We start from the raw sequence: 22,081 nt of genomic DNA on the forward strand, positions 1-22,081 counted from the left end.
CGCCAAACCTACCGGCTCCATGACAGAGCTGGTAGTTGTGTGAGTGGCCAGTCTGGCTTCCCAGGGTGAGCTCCCTGCTCGTCTGTGGAGAGAAGCCTACTTTCCCCACAGAGCCCAGTTAGGCCCTCCATACTGCTCGTGTGGAGAGCCTCACTGTGTTCTATCCAGGTTTGGGAGTTGTGCATGTTCCCAATTTTCGGTTGTGTGAAAGCAAGGTAGGAGGAAAACCTGGGCAGAAGTGATTGTGTGGAAGCAAGACGATTGTTCAGTTATCCCTGGGTGGCCAGATCGGTTGCCCAGATGATTACCGACTCTGTCACGGAGCCGGTATGAGCGGCAGGGTTTGGGCGCCTCCCAGCCCCCAGAAGTTTCTGAAAGCATCGTGCACACGTGTGGTGCTTTCAGGGACTACTGGGGGCTGGGAAGCCCCCAAATCTTCTCGCCTTCTGGGGAGCCTCCCAACACCAGGAGGTTTGTTGTAGCCTCCCCATTGGAGGGCTACATATGAGTGGAGGTGGCACAAAGCTGAGCCACACTGACACACAACCACTTAAGCTGCTTTTTGGGTGCCCTCATGCCCCAAACCCGGGTTAAGAGGCGGGCTACCTAGGAGGGTTTGACACCGCACCGCTGTGAGGAGCCGTGTAGCTCCCGTTGGTTCTCATATGTAGTTAAGATCAGTCTGGGCTTATCTAGCCCGATTTTAGCTGCACGTGAGTATAGCTTCCCTCTACTTTGCTTCCACACAGTCACTTCTACCCAGGTTTTTCTTCTACCATGCTTCCACACAACCAAGAATTGGGAGCACACACAGCTCCCAAACCTGTGTACAACACATTTTTTGATGGTGTGAACTGCCTCACAGTGTGTGGAGCCTTTTAGTTGAGAAGTCGGCTCTCCTAGAAATGTTGTTTGAGGTTATTCCTCAGCCTTTTAAAATGAAACCATCTAGTTCCTCTGCACTGCCTGCTGACAGAGGTGGATTCTTTGCTGATAAGTAAGGGTCAACACCTATAATCAGATTTGTGTCATTGCTTTACATGATCAAAAGGAGGAGGTTCCCTTTGCCTTCATTTGAAATCTAAGCTAAAGAATCCAGTCAGCAATTCTATCTCTTAAAATACCTAACAATTTACTTTGTGTAGTACTTGGCTATTCCTTAGCCCTCCCCCACCTCCTGCTGAAAATGCCTTTGGCTGCCATCTAACCGCAGAGAGGAATTATGTTAAGATGAAGAATCTTTGTCTCTCTAATTCAAGTATTGATGGAATCCAAGGCCTAAAATACCTTTTCATATTTCAATAACGTTCAGGGTCCGTGCCTGAAACCAAAATGAGCTCAACTGAGAAGCAGTAAGTTTGGCAATAAGATTTAATCTCTGTGGCAATCAGAAGAGGAGGTTCATTTTTATTGTTTGATCTTAATTGAATTACAAAGAGAACAGCTTCAGAGTAATGCTATTATTTTATATTTTCCCCAATCCTAGTTCCTGGCTAAGCGAAAAAAAATGGAGTAAGCAAGCTATGGTTAGTGGGAAAATGTGTTTGTTTTAGCTTTCTAAGACATCACAGCCCTGAGAAGAAGCTAATATGCTTTAAGTAAAAGACTAATATCTATCTATGGGAGTGCTTTTCCTGACCCATCTGGTTTGCCAGAGAAGTCTCCTACCTCTGATATTTATACAATATCATGCAAATGTCAAAATCTGAATGTCATCTTCAAAGACCCTTTTATGTCAGGCAACCCCTTTATAGCGAAAAAAATAAACAATTTTATGTATGCATGCTTGATGCCAGTCCAATTAATAAAAGCCTTTTTAGCTATGCTTGGCTACAAGCAAGTTTCTCTTTTGAAAATGAACAGAGGGAGAATGAGATAAAAGGTCTGTATTGTTTCCTTGCAAATTTTACAGTTTCATTTTTAATTTGTGTTTGGATGTGAGGATCTTGGTGCAGATGGTGTGATAGTCCACAGTATGTTCTGAGAACCTGAAATGATAACAAAGATATGCAAATTGAGAGGGTGCTTTGGATGAAAGCCAGGATATCCAATTTCACAATAGCTGAAAACAAATTGATGTGCCCAGCAAACTACTCAGAGTAGCACTAGGAAATGTAACAGTGCCAAAACAAATTATATTAATGACCCGAACAGTTTGTTGAATTCTATTGGCTAGCTTAATGTTGGTTACATTTGTCTGAGTTGGCACTTCATTTACTGCACAAAACAACTTTGCTAAATGGGGAAAAAACCACTTAATGAAAAATCAATCTTAGTAATTGTAAAATAAAGTTATACAAGTATTTATTTTATACCTGAGAAATGTCCAGTGGATTTTTGCTTGAAACAAAATTGAAAAATGTTTGCATTCAAAAACCACAAAATAAATGTTGAAAGTGTCATATGAGAAACAACAAGCCCAGCTTCCTTTTAGTAATTTCATCTGTGGTCGCCAAGTGCTTGATATTAAAATGCAAGTGCTAACATTTTTCTACTACCTAGAAAAGTCTAGATAGAGATGCAAATACATTTTCATAACAAACTTAGAGCTGGATCTATTCTAAGGCTGCAGTCTTTTTCACTTTATCTGGGAGTAAATATCCATAGAACTTCATGGGACTTATTTCCAAGTAAACGTTCATAGAATTTTGATTCATGTTACAAATGATGTAGCATGATGTCATTGAGATTTTCATTAGCAGAGTTTCTTTGAATAAAAAAAAAAGAGATAGAAATAATATTATAAAAGTGATGAAGGCTGTTCACTTCCTTGCTGCCCTTAAAACACACATACCCCTTTTCCAGTCCTTGGTTGAGTTCTGATAAAGCAGTTCTACAGGTTTTCATTATGAACTGAAGGAACATTTTACTCCTCAGTGGTAGTAGTAGTAGTAGTAGTAGTAAGTTTATTGCAGTCACAGACCAGATTAACAAACAATCATAATTAATAGCATTGATAAATGTATCACAGCAGTGTATTGCATATTGGCTAGCACTAGTTGACTAACAAGCACAAGGTTGCTGGTTCGAATCCCTGCTGGTACTATATTGGGCAGCAGCAATATAGGAAGATGATGAAAGAAATCATCTCCTACTGCACAGGAGGCAGCAATGGTAAACCCCTCCTGTATTCTACCAAAAGAAAACAACAAGGCTCTGTGGGTGCCGGGAGTCAAAATCAACTTGATGGCACACTTTACTTTACTAGTAACATTATAAATATGTCCCTCTCCCCAATCACCAGAGAAGTCTTAATTCTTTTGGTACAGTGAAGGATGAATCTATACATACATTATTTCATATATGCCTCTTTAGAAAATGTAAAACAGTTAGCCTGTGTGAGAGATAAGGGACGAAGCAAGACTTACTTGCCCATCTAACATATGGCTTGCTGGTAAGTTGTATGGTTGCATCACCAGTTTGTGAGACTGGGTTCATACTGTAGGCAAATAATCCTCTCTGGTGCTGAAACAACGTTACATCTATTTTGACCCTATATATATTAAATAGTAAAAAAAACAACACAAAAACCCCTAATTGGTTTAAGACCAGAGATAAGGGGGCTATCTAATTTTGACTCAGACTCCATAAAGCTGGGAATTTGGAACCTAAGGATGATGCCTTAAAAGATGTGCCATGTAATCTGTAATGATGTTGTGTAATGTCACAAATTGTGCTCGCTTCCAACTTGCCCTCCATGCACCCACATGTTTTCTTGATATTTGAGACCCAAGGCAATATGGAGGATGGAGTGATTGGCACCAGAAAAGATGCCCCACTTTGTCCTGGTCCTGTACTGCTGTATGAAGCATCTGAGCCTTATTGCAGGAGTTTTCAAACTTGAGTCACCAGATGTTATTGGACTACAACTCCTATCATCCCCAGCCACTGCCTTGCTATATGTTTCAGGATAACTCATTATGTTACATTCCCAGATCCAGAGAAAGAAATCTGAACTCTCACACCATTCAGCCCCTAGAATGCCAGGGCAAGCCTCCCTGCCTAGGGCACCATGTGAACCCCTTCATATGCTGGAAAAGTGTCCGCCTTCTCATCCTCATCCTCTGGTGCTTTAGCTGAGGATTTAGAAACAGAACTGGAAGGAACCAGAGATCATAGAAAACACTAGTGACTCTAGCATCTTCTATAGTCTATGGGGCCATCTAAGTTTTTAGCATCTTCTATAGTTTATAGTCCCCTACAGAAGAGAGGCAAGCAAGTGATAGAGGAGCATCTGATAACCTTGGACAAACTCAGGATGGTGCTGCTATCCAGCCTTTGTTTTATGAATCTCTGTTTTATGGTGCTCTGTTTCTGTTGAGTCGTGATTGTGATGAAATGATACAATTATGCATGGAGCAGAACTGTCAATCACGAGCGGCAGTTAGAGTGTGACAGTTAGAATTAGAGTGTAACCAAGAAACTGGGTTAAAGTTTTAAGTATTGAGTGATACGCAACCAAGCTCTGTAAAAAGAAACATCAATACTGTAACCAAGCAAGTTAACAGCCCTACTTGATAGTGATGTACACAAACCTCAGGAAGCAACTTTAATAACATTTTATTCTTGTTTTTGTTTGAAACATCTCTGATTGACTGATTCCTGCAACAACCTTCCCCATGTCTGCAAAGTCACATTAACAGGATAAGGAACTCTAAGCATTACAGAGGCTTCATAACAAACAAATGGGAGCAGCAGATATATAGGTGAAGTAAACAAGCCTAAGTAACCTTAAAGGTGAAAACCATCTGGAAATAAACTTAGCACACACAGCAAAATCAGACCCAAATGCTACATTGCATCCGGACCAAATTAAGACATGAGATAATAGCTATGGAGAAAATAGGCCACAACTATAATAATAATAATAATAATAATAATAATAATAATAATAATAATCCCCCAAAATTGTGAATGTCAGAACCTTGATACATGTGTGCATAACGTACATGCACACCTAAAGATTTTGTTAAAAGATGGGTGTGCTCTATTCCCAAGTATAGCCTTTTCCCCACACCAAAAAGATGAACACCATATTTATTTTACTTCTCCAATTCATCTGATTGACTTGAAAGTGCAGGCTCTGGAATCTGCTATAAGTTGGAATTTGCACAGCCAATGGCTCAAAGAGTGTCTTTGGTTTTAGGAAATGGTAAGTGACCCAAATAATGATCTGCTATTACAAGTCTAGTCCAACTAGAAGAGGTTATTTAAAAAGAATGTACCAAATTTGGAAAGAGAAGCATCCAGATACAGAAATAACAGAACAAAGGCTAGCAGACAGAGAAGATTCATAACAAGAAATAAAGTATTCACAGGAGTTGAGCTGGAAGAACTGCAAAGAGCAACACAGGCTCAAGATATGGAAGAAGAATCAGCACCAACTGAAGAAATTGCTCAGGCGCAGGTGGAGGAGGTGTTGGAAATAGAGGATGCCACTGTTGCTGAACTGTTTCAAAATCAAAACCAGGCAACCTCCCCTTTGCCTTCACCTCAAAAACCCATATGCCGTTTAACAGAAAAGCAACAAGAACTAAAGCAAGAAATAACTGAGCACATGAACCAAACAACCACCAAGGTTCAACTTCCAGCTCTAAAAACAGTTGCCCAAAAACAACTTGCTCAGGCATTAAAAGATGTCAATGCTGCACTTGCAGAAATAACAACCAATCATTTGCAAGAAACAAACCAACTAATGTACAGTGCAGCAACAATAACAACACAAGAGCTCAGATATAAGATCAATGGACCAGTCAAAAAAGAAAGCAGTACATCACCTAAATGGAAGATTAGATTAGAAAATAAAATCTCCAGGCTTAGATCAGATGCTAGTAAATTGAAAGATATGAAGGACAAGAAGCTGAAGAATGAAAACACCAAACAGTATCTGATCCAAAAATACCACCTAGATTCAAGGAAAATTAGAGAAGTCCTGGAAATAATAAAGCAGCAAATAACAGCAGTGTCAAAGAAGATTAGCAGATACGAAGCCAGAATTACACAACACAGGCAGAATCTCCAATTCCAGTCGAATCAGAGATGTTTCTACCGAAGCATAGAAGGAGAAACTGCAAGAAACCTAGAAACACCAAATAAAGAAGAAACAGTGCAATTCTGGGGGAAATTATGGGACAATCCAATAGATTATAATAAAAAAGCAGGCTGGATGAAAGAGGTCAAAAAATGTAGCCAACAAATGCAAGATCTAATAATAACACCAGAATTAATAAGTGAAAGAGCAAAGAAAATTAAAAATTGGACTGCACCAGGCGACAATGAACTGCATGGCTTTTGGCTTAAACACCTAACAAGCCTTCATAAACAACTATCAAAACAGTTCAATCACATTTTGCAAGGAGGTGATATTGAACAATGGCTAACAACTGGGAAAACTCATCTCATTATGAAAGACCCAGCAAAAGGTGCAGTTCCAAGTAATTATAGACCGATAACCTGCCTGCCAACCATGTTCAAATTATTAACTGGAATAATAGCAGATGAAGTGATGCAACACTTATTAACTAATAAGCAGCTTCTAGCTGAACAGAAAAGAAATTGCCTGAACACCAGAGGCACAAAAGACCAGCTGCTGATTGACAAAATGATTTTAGAAAATTACAAGAGAAGAAAAACAAATATAAGTGTTGCATGGATTGACTACAAGAAGGCCTTCGACTCATTGCCTCACACATGGATACTATAGAAACAACTGGTATCAGCAAAAACATTAAGATATTTACAAAAAAAGCAATGAGCATGTAGAGTACACAGTTAACAATCAATGGCGATACACTTGGACAGATTAGCATTAAAAGAGGTATTTTCCAAGGGGACTCACTATCCCCTCTGTTGTTTGTAATCGCTATGACTCCACTTTCACAAATACTAAATAAAACAGGCCTTGGATACCAAATTGCTGTACATGGACGATCTGAAGTTGTATGGAAAGTCCCAGTCAGAAATCGAATCACTACTAAACACTGTCTTTATATTCAGTAGCGATATAGCAATGGAGTTTGGACTAGACAAGTGTGCTGCATTAATAATGAGCAGAGGGAAAATAAGAAAAACAGAAGGAATAGAACTGCCCAATGGAAGCAAGATCAAGAACCTGGAAGAGAAAGAACATTACAAATACTTGGGCATTCTCCAGGCTGATAACATTGCACACACTGAAGTTAAAAGAAAAATTGGAAGTGAATACATCAGGAGAGTTAGAAAAATCCTCAAGTCCAAACTCAATGGCGGGAACACCACACAAGCCATAAACACCTGGGCTATATCTATTATCAGATACAGTGCAGGAATAATAGACTGGACCCAGACAGAGCTAGAGACGCTAGATCGTATGACCAGGACAATAATGACCATCAATCATGCTCTGCACCCCCGCAGTGATGTCGATAGGCTATACCTCCCTCGCAGCTCAGGTGGAAGAGGAATGCTGCAAGTCCATCAAACAGTAGAGGAGGAGAAAAGAGGCCTTGAAGAATATATAAAGGACAGTGAAAAAGATGCACTTAAAATGGTCAATAACGAGAAACTATTAAACACCAATGAAACAAAGCAGGCCTACAAGAAAGAACAAATCAAGAATTGAGTAGAATAATGGAAAAATAAGCCCCTGCATGGTCAATATTTGCACAATAATATATGTGGAAAATCAGACATCACCAAGACCTGGCAATGGCTTAAGAATGGCAACTTGAAGAAAGAAACAGAGGGTCTAATACTGTCTGCACAAGAACAGGCACTAAGAACAAATGCAATAAGAACAAAAGTCGAAAAATCAACAACAGACAGCAAGTGCCGCCTTTGTAAAGAAGCAGATGAAAGTGTGGACCACCTAATTAGCTGTTGTAAAAATATAGCACAGACTGACAACAAACAAAGGCATGACAAGTTAGCCGGATGATACACTGGAACATCTGCAAAAAATACAAGCTACCTGTAGCCAAAAATTGGTGGGACCATACAGTTGAAAAAGTTGTCGAAAACAAAGATGCAAAAATATTATGGGACTTCCGACTACAAACAGACAAACATCTGCCACACAATACACCAGATATAACTGTAGTCGAAAAGAAAGAAAAACAAGTTAAAATAAATCGACATAGCAATACCAGGGGATAGCAGAATGGAAGAAAAAGAAATAGAAAAAAAATCACAAAATACCAAGATCTACAAATCGAAATTGAAAGGCTGTGGCAGAAAAAGACCCAAATAATCCCAGTGGTAATTGGAGCCCTGGGTGCAACTCCAAAAAAACTTGAAGAGCACCTCTACACCACAGGGGCCACAGAAATCACCATCAGCCAATTACAAAAAGCAACTTTACTGGGAACAGCCTATATTCTGCGATGATATCTATAATAACAGCAACAACATTGAAAATAAAATTCAGCCATCCCAGGTCCTTGGGAAGGACTCGATGTCTGGATAAAACAAACCAGTTAATAACACCTGTCTGACTGTATAAACAATAACAATAATAATACAATTTCTATACCACCCTTCCAAAAATGGCTCAGGGTAGTTTACACAGAGAAATAACAAATAAATAAGATGGATTCCTGTCCCCAAAGGGCTTACAATCTAAAAAGAAATGTTAAGATAGACACCAGCAACAGTCACTGGAGGTACTGTGCTGGGGGTGGATAGGGCCAGTTACTCTCCCCCTGCTAAATAAAAAGAAACACTACATTAAAAGGTGCCTCTTTGCCAAGTTAGCAGGGTTAATAAACAAGCAAGCAGGAGGATTGGCACTACACCCCCAATACTGCAGATATGACAGACTCACTGCTGCTGCATGAGTCCATCCTAAACACCTAGGGTGAAACACTTCGGCTCCAAGCAGCAGCAACCCTATGGCTGTTTGTTGTCCATCTTAGCCCACATAATGTGCAGGCACCTGAAGTGGGATTCACCATCCTCAAGCCTTAGAGGTGTTGATTCCAATAGCAGGTTAGAGTAAGCCAACCACTATGCTCCCTGAGCCACAAAACCCCTAGGGATTGGCAAGGACTCCTCCCCACGCTAAACATGACCCTATGAGGTGCTCACCAAACCTAGATTACCCAAAATAAACCACACTTTACCTGCTATTCTGACAAAGGACCTAACTAAGGCCCATAGTACAAGGTAGGCAAAAAAAGGCCCAGACCAAAGCCAGTCTGCCAAGAGTCAAAAATTCCTACTCAGCTTCCAAAGAGGGCAACCAGCTGAGGCCTACATTATGGCCAGGGATGGGTGAGTGGAGTCACTTCCGAAACTGGACTGCTTGGGAGGAGACGCAGAGCAAACAAATAGCCAGCAAGTCCCGCCTCCTCCCTGGCCTGCCAGCCAATGGCTGGCCTCCAAATGCCTTGTAAAGAAGCTGGGGCAAAGAGCCTTCCCCCATAGAAGTTGGAGAGAGTGGGTGTAATAAGGAGGATGAAAGGTGTTAGAAGAGGACCTTCTCCCAACGGCAGAACCTGTCCCACAAGCTAATGAAGTAAACAGCATTCTGTCATGGGTCAACACAGAAGAATTTCTCTAGCAAAACAAATGCTTCCTAAGGTAAATTTTTAAAATACCTACTTTCCATGTTTTGTGAAAGGAAATTTATCATTAATGTGTTGGCAATCCAATACTTTCCCGAATGTCACATTTTTGTTGATTCCTACAATCGCTGAATATTCCCAAAATCAGTAGAAAGAGGGCCAAGGGAGCTTAGCCCGCTTTCTACTGTTCGTGGGAACCACAGGCTTGCAGGCGAGCCTGGTGGTGCCAAGGTGGCTAGGCCACCTAATTCCCCCTCCCCTTACATGAGGTTAAGAGAGCAAGTGCTCTCTTAACCTCAGTTTTTTGGCTCATCTGCCACTGCAGCGCACGGCAACACACAAGTAGATCCCCAACCAGGAGGCTGCAGCCAGCCTTCCTGCCTCAGGGGTGTCTCCAGAATGCCCAGCGCGCTCTCATGGGGCATCCTGGATGCAGCCCCCGATCTGGTAGCCCAGGCATCCCCAAACTGCGGCCCTCCAGATGTACCTGAACTACAACTTCCAGCATACCCAGCCACAAAAAATTGTGTCTAGGGATGCTGGGAGTTGTAGTTCAGCAACATCTGGAGGGCCGCAGTTTGGGGATGCCTGCAGTAGCCAGTAGTCATGTGGATGGTTGATTTGGCCGCCCGGGACTGCAGGCAAGATCATCTGCGGATACAGACCTGCCAGAAGTGATTGTGGGAAGAGCTTCACTGTATCGTATAATGCAGTTCATTTAATTGTATTATATTTTATATAGTTCTAAAACAGTTGAAGAATATTCTGCATTATAGTTGAGTCTTACAATGGTGTAGTAGAACCAGTGTGGTGTAGTGATTAGAATGCTAGACTAGGACCATGAAGACCCAAGTTGAAATCCCCATATAATAACCATGTACACCACTCTGGGCTCCTCAGAAGAACAGGATATACACATTAAAATAAATACACAATTAAAAACAAAACATACTGTAGTATGTACAATATCTTAAAAGGTACATGTGGGGGCCACTTTGGTTAAAAAAAACCCCAACAATTTCCAGTGGGAGAGCCATTTACCACCTCCATGTAGTACTGTGCTTTTTCCAGCATTGGAGGACAGAGGGGAGGGCTATAAGAATAACAAAGGCTTGTAAAGCCCCAGCACCATCTTAAAAGGTACACACAGAGAACTGGGAAGTGTTGTTCTTCCCAGCACTTTGGCCACAGAACTCTATGAGACAAGTGCTGTGCAGTATGACTTGGTGCTGGGGCTTTATAGGGCTCTGTTATTCTTACTCCTTCCCTCATAAGAACAGCCCTGCTGGATCAGGCCCAAGGCCCATCTAGTCCAGCATCCTGTTTCACATAGTGGCCCACCAGATGCCACTGGAAGCTTACAGGCAGGAGTTCAGGGCATGCCCTCCCTCCTGCTGCTACTCCCCTGCAACTGGTACTCAGAGGCATCCTGCCTTTGAGGCTGGAGGTGGCCATTAGCCCTCCGACTAGTAGCTGTTGATAGACCTTTCCTCCATGAAGTTATCCAAACCCCTCTTAAAGCCATCCAGGTTGTTGGCTGTCACCACAACTTATGGCAGAGAATTCCACAAGTTGACCCCCCACCCCCCCACCCCCCGGCTCTGGGAAAATCACAGCACTGCATGGAGGTGGGGAATGGCTCTCACACTGGAGATTTTAAAACAACAACAACAAGGTGACCCTCACTTGAAAAATAGTGACAACTAGCTGACCCCACACAGAGCATCTGTGTGCATTTTGGGGCCGGCGGTTACCTCTCCCCCTGCCTTCTGCCCCAGTCTCTGCTTCCGGACCCAGCCACCTCTCCTCCCCACTGCCACTTCTGTCCCCTCTCCACTTTATTTCCCCCCCTAGGAACATAGGAAACTGCCATATACTGAGTCAGACCATTGGTCTATCTAGCTCAGTATTGTCTTCACAGACTGGCAGCGGCTTCTCCAAGGTTGCAGGCAGGAATCTCTCTCAGCCCTATCTTGGAGAAGCCAGGGAGGGAACTTGAAACCTTCTGCTCTTCCCAGAGCGTCCCCTGAGGGGAATATCTTACAGTGCTCACACTTCTAGTCTCCCATTCAGATGCAACCAGAGCAGACCCTGCTAAGCTATGGGGACAAGTCATGCTTGCTACCACAAGACCAGCTCTCCTCTCCTCTCCCCCTCTTGGGCCTTGCCTCCACGGCCGGGCCCGCCACCTCTGGCCTCCACAGCTGGGCCGCCGCGGCAACCAATCCTTCTGGGTGTGCCTCAGCCAATCAGGCGTGTCCACTCCCCAGCCAATCAGCTGGGCTCTGGGATGCACATTCCATGGCACACCCATGAGAATCCTCTCTAATAAAAGCCTTGGTGTCAGTCCGTGGACGGACACCAAGGTGTGTGTTCGTGCCTCCCTGGGCTGTTCTGGGCATGCGCATACCCAGAACAGAGCAAGGGAGACACGACCGCCAGCACCCGGCGGCCATCTTGGGCGGCCAGAAGCGGCCGTCCCAAAAAAGCCGGGTATGCGGCGGCGGGGGAAACTGGCCGAGGTGGCGGCAAAGCCGCCGCCTCAGCCAGAGGACACGGCGCAGCCGAGGCCGCGGCAGAGCCATGGCCGAGGCCTGGCCACGCCGCCAAAGCCGGGCGGGGGGAAGAGGCGGCGGGGGAAGCTGGCCGAGGTGGTGGCGGAGCCACAACCGAGGCCTGGCAGCGCCACCGGAGCCGGGCGGGGGGGTGATTGGGGCCCTTGCCCGGCTGGGGAGACCGTCCGCGGCATGGAGGCTGGCAGCGGCAGTGACAGTTGTTGGCTGCGGGGCCGGATGCGGAGGCAAGTGGGGGGGGGGAGGTGCTAGCGCTCGTTATTACAACGGGCCTGAAAACACTAGTTCATATATTAGATTACTGACCTATGGAGTTTCCCACTCCCATTGAAGTGGCCCACTCCACTGGAATCAATGAGGCCCTCTTACTTCAGAAACCAAGAGCAGTTTTCCTGTCAGTCTTCTGACAGTGGGGAATGGACAACAGGACTCTGTGAGGTAGTCAAATGAGAGAGGTGTGAGGGAATTCTGAAGAAGTGTGAGGGAGTCTCTCTGCCTACGAAGATGGGGGAGGGGGAAGAAAAGGGTGCAGCAATCTTGGGCAGTTTTATTCAGAAGGAAGCCCCCACACTGCTTCTCCCTCACATTGTTCTAACTACCTACCTGGCTTTCCCCAACTGTCCATTCCATGTCTCCCCTCCCCCTTTGAGAGTTCAAATTCCATAACTAATAGAATAGGCATTGCATTTCCAATAGAAATCCACTCGCTGGATCACCCTGCTGATGTCAGAGGACTGGCAAACTTTGGCTTCATTACCAAAACAGTCACACTTGCATAACTGCCAGCACTTTGCCAGCACCTGCTTTTCATAGGCTTTAATGGGGCAGAGAAATAATGGGACCTTAATAACTTTTGAACTGCTGCTTAACACTTCACCAAACCCACTAAAAGGCTCTCCTTTTAAGCAAGCCTGACAGAATACATCCGTCATTTTCGCCTTTGAAAAGATTCTTTAAAAAATTATGCCATATGCTGTTCTAAAGGTTGGGGTAGGGGAAAGTGTTAATTTTCTGCACTCTTTAACTTGCTGTAGCTGTGGCAATTTTTACAGTATCAGTTCTCCTTGAAATTAGGCACATTTAGAGACCTCATCAAGTAGATCACACTCAACAAGTTTGAAGTTATTTGCTCAATTGACATATTTATAAGTAATTGAATGTTGAGGCTCATAATGGTGGAATCTTTTTTTTGCAACTCGCCTTACATGGCAAAGAGGCAGCTTTTAACGTGGTGATTCTCTTTATTTATCAGGGGCAGAGTAACTGGCCCTATCCACCCCCAGCACAGTACCTCCAGCGACTGTTGCTGGTATCCATCTTATTTGTTTATTATTTCTTTGTGTAAACTGCCCTGAGCCATTTTTGGAAGGGCGGTATAGAAAGCAAAGAAGTAAGTAAGTAATAATAAAGGGGCTCTTCCCAAAGCAGGCTTAAAATATTTTTTTAAGGAGAGAGCTATATTTGAATGGATACTCTTTCAAACCTTTTTGCCAATGTGTAATGAACTTTTCTTCCTTCATGTGCTTAAGTTCACTTACATCTTGAGAAAATACTATATTTGCCATAGAATATGGCATACTTCTCTGGAATCAGTTGCATCTCACTGTTGAACATATGTCACATGGAAGGAGGCCCTAACCTACTTGACTACCAATGGACTTATACTAAAATGATGAATGGAGTTATAGGAAGATAGCAAATGATTCACCACACGAAGCAGGAACTCAGCACAGTTAGCATGGAGTGGATGGGTTTGAGGATGGTAGAGAAATACAGAAAATGGGAATGGTGCACATGATGCTTGATCAGACAGCTCTAATAGCTCTTGGACAAAATTCATTGAGGTTCTTCTCACAATCGGTGAGAAGAGCCTCTAGGGGGTCTGCTAGGAGAGCAGGCTAACCCGCTCTCCTCACAGACAAGCAGACAGTCTTGCTCTGGGCGGCCGCAGCAGCCACCCACATGCCTGCCAGCTCCATGACGGAGCTGGTGGGGGCTGGGAGGATTGGGGGCCACGCAGCCCTCGGAAGCTCCAGTATGCCCTGTGCAAGCGCGCAGGGCATACTGGCGAGACCCCCGAGCTGGGAGGCTACTTTTAAGCCTCCCGGCTGGGGGTCTACTTATGAGTAGCCGCAGCTACTCATGATTTTGAAAACCGGGTTTGCAGAGCACTCGCTCCACAAACCCAGTTTAAGGGGAGGGGTAGTTAGGCGGGTTAACTGCCTGGAAGCCACCGGGCTCATCTGCGAGCCCGGTGGCTCACACGGTCAGGCTAAATCAGGCTAGGAGAGCCTAGCCCCATTTCACCTGATTGTCAGAATAGCCTCATTATCTAGATATATTTCAATCTAGTGTCAGGTTTGAGTCTTGTGCAGAAAACACCTTGGTTGCCCTGATGGATTACCTATGCCAGGAAGAGAGCTGGGAGTGATTCTCCTTATTCTCCTGCACCTTTCAGCAGTGTTTTGATACCATTAGTCATGACATTATTTTGCATAGGTTGTTGGGATTGGGGGCACTGTATTTCAGTGGTTCAATTCCTACCTGGATGTCCAATTCAAGAACATTGTGCTGGAGGATTGCTGGTCAACTCCTTGGCAATTGTGCTCTTGGGTCTCACAGGGTTCATCTTATTCCCTATCCTTTTTAATATCAACATTATATCTGTTGAGTTAGTTCACCCAGATATTGTGAGTGAGATGACAATAACATCAGTACGCTGAAGACAGCCATCTTTCTTTTTCCATTTTCATTGGTCTCAGGAGAAGCAGTGAAAGTGTTCTGTCAGTGCTGGGAATTGATAATACAAATATGATAAATATTTATATACTGCTTTTCAACAAAAGTCCCCAAAGTGGTTTACACAGATATAAATAAAATGCTGGATGAGAATCAATACATTGAAGCTCTGTCCAGATAAGACAGCTAACCGCTCCGTTAACCTCATTTTGTTTCTCGTGTGTCACCGTGGCACACAGCAACACACAAGTAGACTCCTGGCCTCGGGGGTCTCTCCAGGATGCTCTGCGCGCTCGCACAGAGCATCCTGGAACTTCCGGGGGCCAGCCAGCCCTCAATCCCCGCTACCCCCACCACCCCTGGGCTCTGGGCAGGATCGTCTGTGGGGAGATTGGGCTAAAACTGCTCTCCTCGCAGACCCGACAGAAGCTCTTCTCACAGATCGTGAGAATAGCTTCATCATCTCATACTTCATGGGAGATGGCAATGGTAAACTGTTCCTGTATTCTACCAAAGAAAACCACATGGTTCTGAGGTTGCCAGGAGTCGACACTGACTCAACGGCTCAACTTTACTTTAACGTTACACTGCCCTGCAAGTATTTGGATTAATTTTTTCACATTAATTAATTAATTAAATCTTTTGTAATGTGCATCCCCCCCTCCGCCGTCAATTGCTATTATGATGACAATGAAGTGACTTGTCTATGACAGCCAGTGATGGCACAACTCAACAAGGTCTACTGCTGGTATTATATATTCTGTGTCTTTATATTTTCTACGTCTTCCAGTAGGGCTTTAACAGGGCTCCTACAAACATTTAACTCACAGAATGAATAGTGTACAGAAGCAAAACTTGAAAGAATGAATCCAGTGGGTTATAGTTGCAAGAGGTTTTTAGGTTAACTATTGGAGCAAGTGGTGACATGGCACCTGAGAATGATGATGTTATTTAGACATGTTATGTTTCCTACACACAATGATATTTCATATTCACAAATGGTTTTCCTCAACACAATTTGACCCTTGTGTACCATTTCCACAAACCTTTTAAAGAAAGCTATCTCTAACATGTGGCATTGTGGTGAAACTTCTAGTCTAGAAGTTTCAGGAACTCCAGAATCATTGCTGCAAATGTGCACTTCTTTCTTAATTGCAAATGGGAAGGAGGCTATGGCAAGTGGGACAGCACTGGGCCTTCCAGAGTTATTCCCAGAGGTGCACCTAGGCAATTTTGGAGCCTGGACCTAAAGGTCTTTGGATGACCCCCACCCCCTCTGCAAGTTAAGCCTCCTCCTCCTATACCCTCCCCTCCCCCCACACACACACTGGGATGCATGCAGTATTTTTAACATGGGTTCTTGAGGGCAAAAACAGCAAGTGAACTCACAAGAATATAAAACAGGTATATTTTTGCAAATATGCATTAGCAGAAACATTTCAACATGCAACTTAACGTATTCTCTGTCTTCCCACATATTTCTTTCCCCACTCTCCCTTCTGTCTCTAAGGAAGATTTCACGCTCAGCTGTTCGACACAAGTCACAGTCATGCTTGGCGCAGTAAGGGTTGGTGGTGCAGCACAGCGACCAAACCACCCAGGACATATTATAGAAAAATTGGGTGGCCCCAGAGGGTGTGGAGCCCCTGGACCTCTGCCCAGAAGTCCAGGGGTAAGTACATCTCTGGTTATTCCTTCCTGCTTACCAAGTGTAGGTTGCTTCATTAGCCATAACCAAACCCCTCTTCTCTTCCTTATCTTTATATAAGGAACTGCCTTCTGTTGAATCAGAACATAACATTAATGTTCTAACATAAATTTTCTAGGATCTCAGACAGAGGCCTTTTTGTGGCTCTGCTATTCAAGTCTATTTAGCTGGAATGTCATAATGCTCATAACCTCATAATGCTCAGCATATGCTTTGCCACAGAGATGCAGCATTTCCCATGCCTCTCTGCCTAACTGGAGTGTGGATCACTGAAATAATATGTTCTGCATATACTTCCAGGTCTTCATCTCCCTCTTCCCTGTGACCCCTCTCTGTTCCATGCGTATACCCGCCAGGCTGCAATCAGGCAGAAATTAATTATGCGTTTTCCCAATGACAAATGGTTGCATTATTCATATCTGGAATATTCTTTCATTTTAAGCATGCTTGAATTTCACTAATCCTTGGCCATCCTAAAAACTCAGTTTGTGCAGTGATGTTTTAAAACAAATATGTATTTTAAAAGAATATGTTGAAAATAGATTTTAAAATGATACACTAAACACTCCACACGCAACAGGCTCAGCTCTAATTACCAAAAGCCAGCCTAAATAAATGTTTCTGAAATATGCTCAGTGTTTCTTTGGCAAGTCTCCAGGATCTGAGAGTTCCACAGCTGTGGGCCAGCTACTGAGGATGCTTCTCTGCACGCTCTTGTCCAAACCTGGCTCACAGATGGTGCAGTCAAGAAAGTGCAATTGCAGGGGGAGGGGGCGGGCACAGGGAAAGGGATGCCACAGAACTCTCTTTAGCTTTTGGGTGTTGTGTTGTTGCTTTTTAAAAAAAATCTAAACTGTTTAGGGACTGACTTGGATAAGCACTTCGTGTTTCACAGGTGGCAAAACGCTCATAGAATCTGCTCTTGCACGGTTTTTCACAGCATCATTAATTAAATCAAATATACAAGGAATTATAATGGAAGAGATCCTCTTGAGCTCAGGTGGGATTGGATTCACACAACTGAATTTACCCAAGAATTTAAAGGATGGCTCCCACAACCTTAACTTGTTTTTCTTTCCTTTGCCTATTGGTGTACAGTCTATATTCAGAAGGGACACTGAAGTGTATATTTTGCCCCAAGGAAATCTGGAACATGCAATGAAATATTTAGATCCCCTTTTGTTAGCCTCATTGTCAAAAATATCTGATTTGGTGATTTGGCCTTTTCCAACTGCTCTGATCTACCAGTGACTTTCCAAGTTAATATGTTAATCTGTCATTGTGATTATGAGCTATGCTGGTAATTTTTTTGGTTATTAAACAAAGCATCCTGGGGACAGACATATATTCATATAATTACACACTGCAGTATTTTAAAGAGCTTTTCATAAAATAAAAATATGGATATCGATGGGAACTAGGTGATTTTTAAAAAGCAACAGCCAAAGCCTCACTTTAAAGAAATACCTTGGAGCTGTCCATCAGTTTCACAGACACGCACAAATCCAGAGCAATGAGGCAAAGTGCTCTCTGCCTTCATGCATAATACATACAAAATAGGTGAAGTAGTATGTAAAGTGAATTTTAATTGGTTATAATTGTCATTTCATTTAGTAAAGTATTATCTGGAGACCAGGATATCAATTAGCACTCTATGGACTCTGTTACTTATGAAAATATGCATATACAGAGAAGATGTACTCTCGCTGTAGATATACTTTAATTAAGAAAACGGTACAGTAAATTAAAGACCTTTAAAGTATTAATTAATTGCTATATAGATCGGTTTGGAGTATCAACTTAGGGAAGTTACAATCACTGATCTGATGTGAATGAGATAAGAGAAGCGTGTACAGATTGCTGGTAAACGGTGGGTTTTTTTGGGGTTTTTTTTTTGTTGTTTTAAAAGGATGTTCAGTGCTGAGGTGTGAAAACCAAAGATGCTTTTTCTCTTCAGACAGGCTAAGTTTCACTTCAAGCTGAAATAGTTTTAAAGGTGTATTTGAACTTCAGATTACAATCTAAAACCAAGCAATTCTTTTTCTTCTTCTTTTCCAGGTGTCTTGATGCCGCCTATTTTGTTTTGTTTTTTCTGTATATGCGTCCTTCACAGTCCTGGCACTTAATAAACATCCTGGTATCAATAAAAGTAAAAGAAAATGATTGACATAAGCTGCTATATTATTAAATTGTTGGTTACCAAGGCAGTTTCCTTTTTTCCATGGGGGATGAAGGAGGACCTCTCTCTTTTTAACCACTTGCTCTGAATGACTTTTACACCCAGTATATAAGGGAAAGGAGAGGATGAATGTCACCTCTCTTCTCTTCCTGCTCCTGCCGACACATACTCCTGCCTTTGATTGACAGCTACTAATAACCTTCCTGCCCTAAGTGCCATGGAGACACTTTATTAGGACAAACAGCCAAGGAAATCTAGGAATGAAGCCAAGTCTGCAGTGAGTTATTATCGGGCTTGTATTTATCTCAGCTTTGTAATTTTTCCCAGTGATATGCAAATCCTGAAATAGATCTTCTTCTGTTGAAGGACAGGTCCCTCTGTTAATTGATCCACTGAGATTCAGCCTAACCTCTTTTAGCTATCAGTCAGGGAAACATGCTACATAAAAGAGTCTCAGCACTGTATACAGTTCACATAAATTCGCTGTGCATACGGCAAGGAGAACCTTTGCACAGAAAATTGCAGTTCTGGGGGTTTCAGAGCCACAGTTTCCATCTCTGTACTATCTGCATAACAAATCAAACTGATTTATTTGCTTATTAGGTGCATCGACATTTATGCTATTTATTATAAACAAATATGATTTCAGATGAAGCTTGTAGGATTGCTGGAAAGGCAGAGTGAAGCATGGATTGCAAAGGCATATTAAATGACATTCAGACTTAACCAAAACATATTTGATCAGAATTTTAAAGAAATGCTATCTATATTTAGAAATCATATCTATGTGGGAATTTGCATCCCATGTTCATTTTCAAAAACATATGCTCTGAGAATCTGTAAATGTTTTTGTTCTTTGATTTCTCATGTAGACTGGCTTCAAAAGGGAATAAAATTTCTAATCAGTACTTTAATGGCATTAGTAGTAACATGGACAGAAATGATTTGTCTACATTGGTATGGAGGTTTATTTATTTAAAAGGTAATGCATTTTAAAGAAGAGCAGCACTGCTAAAACAGAAATATTCAAGCAAATAAAATTAGCAGGGAATAGCCCAAAGCTAAGGCAGGATTGTCTAGAGTATGATAACAATATAAATGGTTTAAAATTATATAGGATCTTTTTGCCTAAGGATCCAAAATCGCTTCATTAAAAATATTACTTTACAGGATCCATAAATCTGTGTGGCTGGAGTACTTGGATTTGAGCCAAATTAGCTTTCTGAAATCTAGAAGACTAAAGTGTCATCTTAAATTCAAGTAATCTGGCTTAACTGATTTGTGGATGGGTGTAAATTACTATTACAATACTCCAGTAGCCAAAAATGGCAGGCAATTATGAAAAAGGATACAGTTGACTATGAATAGTTGTTGACATACTGTGAAACATTTCATGTGCCTTTTAATAAAATGTGCATACAGTTGCGCAATAGATGGCCATTTAAAATAATTGTAATCGAACATGCAACTGTGTGTGTGCAATGCTTGCATTTGCACAAGAGTGCTCTTGTGCAACTGTGAGCACATTTCAATAAAAGGCACCTGGAATGTTGTGCAGTATGTCAGTGTCAGGATCCACAATGGGCTGCCCCATGGGTCTTCTTGGAGGAGGGGGACCATGGCAAGATCCAGGAGGAACCCCAAGAGGAAGACAGCATTGTGGTCCTTGAGGAACACCTAGAGAGGGAAGACCTATAGCCAACTCAGGAGGACCTCTAGCCCAAGGAGAACTTTAGCCTGGAGGAAACCAGGTTGGACGGAACCCCCATGGGAACCACTAAGGAGGATCCTATCTTGACTAACACTAAGCTCCTCCAAGCACCCTAGTCAAGGTCCCCCAAGGCAATGACAGCCAGGACCCCAGGTCGTCTGCTTCCTGGGTCTGCCCACCTCTGCTGGGCCCCAGGGGTATAGCAGTGAGGACCTGCCTTGTCAGAGTACAAGCACCAAAGGGCCCAGGCTGAGTTGCTGAAATGGCAGAGAAGCACTCATCTGGCTGCATAGCAGGCCTTACCAAGAGAAGACAGATGACAGGTTCCAGCTGTTGAGACTAACAAGCCTCAATCCAGTGATCAGCCACAACAGTTTTAAGCCTTCCTGAGTGCATAGAGGGCTGTTGGAACAACAGCACTGCCTGTTGAGGAATCTAGCTCTCCTGTTTCTAGCTCCTGGACCCCAGCTTGTGCCTTCATTGATCACCTCTGCAGAGCTTCAAGCTGACCAAATCTGACACCCTGGAGGGCAGCCTGCCAACCACCTTACTCCCCAGTGAACTTGAACTTGACCCAGACCACAGACCAGTACTGCAAAGACTGGGTGATAACTCCTTCATGCTGTGAACATAAAAACATAAGAACAGCTCTGCTGGATCAAGCCCAAGGACCATCTAGTCCAGTATCCCATTTCACACACTGGCCCACCAGATGCTACTGGAAGCCTACAGGCAGGAGTTCAGAAAATGCTCTCTCTCCTGCTCTTACTCCCCTGCAACTGGAACTCACAGGCATCCTGCCTTTGAGGCTGGAGGGGGCCCACAGCTCTCCGACTAGTAGCTGATGATAGACGTCTCCGTGAAGTTATCCAAACCTCTCTTAAAGCCATCCAGGTTGTTGGCTGTCACCACATCTTGTGGCAGAGAATTCCACAAGTTGATTATGCATTGTGTGAAAAAGTACTTTCATTTGTTGGTCCAAGATTTCCTGGCAATCAATTTAACAAGGTGATCCCTGGTTCTAGTGTTATATGACAGGGAGAAGAATTTGCCTCTATCCACTTTCTCCATGGCCCTGGTGATTTCCTAGTTTTCAGTTTTTCCAGACAGTTTAGAACATCATCTCTTGTCACTTCTGTCTGACTCAGTTCTTCAGCCTCCATCTCCAAAAAGCCTGGTTCAGGAACTGGTATATGCCCAGTATCCTCTGCCATGGACACATAGAACTTCTTTAGCTTCTCTGCAACCTCCATATCCTCAATAACCCCTTCACTCCCTCATTGTCTAATGGTCCAGCCACCTCCCTGGCAGGTTTCCTGCTTCTGATGTATTTAAAGAAAGTTTTTCTTATTCCCCTTGATGCTTTTAGTTAAATGTTCCTCAAACTCTCTTTTTGCCTCCCTTATTGTCACCCTGCATTTCTTTTGCCAGAGTTTGTGTTCCTTTCTGTTCTCTTCATTTGGACAGGCCTTGCAATTTTGGAAGGAAGTCTTCTTACCTTTTATGGCTTCCTTGACATTACCTGTTAGCCATGCTGGCATCCTCCTAACTAACTAACTAACAGGAGGGGAGATTTTCAGGGGCTGGTTTCTCTTTAAGGGATAAGTCCTAGTCTCTGTGTGTGGGTTT

The 22,081-nt window shown here is 43.1% G+C and overlaps 1 long non-coding RNA gene across 1 annotated transcript; it reads left to right on the plus strand.

The window, feature by feature from the left end:
* The first annotated feature begins 11,908 nt into the window (after positions 1-11,908).
* LOC128349040 (uncharacterized) lies at positions 11,909-18,725 on the plus strand. Its single transcript, XR_008318514.1, has 3 exons — positions 11,909-12,346; positions 16,369-16,526; positions 18,621-18,725. It is a non-coding gene; the product is annotated as an uncharacterized LOC128349040 (long non-coding RNA).
* The last annotated feature ends 3,356 nt before the right edge of the window (positions 18,726-22,081 follow it).

This window comes from Hemicordylus capensis, chromosome 3 (assembly GCF_027244095.1).
Source record: "Hemicordylus capensis ecotype Gifberg chromosome 3, rHemCap1.1.pri, whole genome shotgun sequence".
Classification (NCBI taxonomy): domain Eukaryota; kingdom Metazoa; phylum Chordata; class Lepidosauria; order Squamata; family Cordylidae; genus Hemicordylus; species Hemicordylus capensis.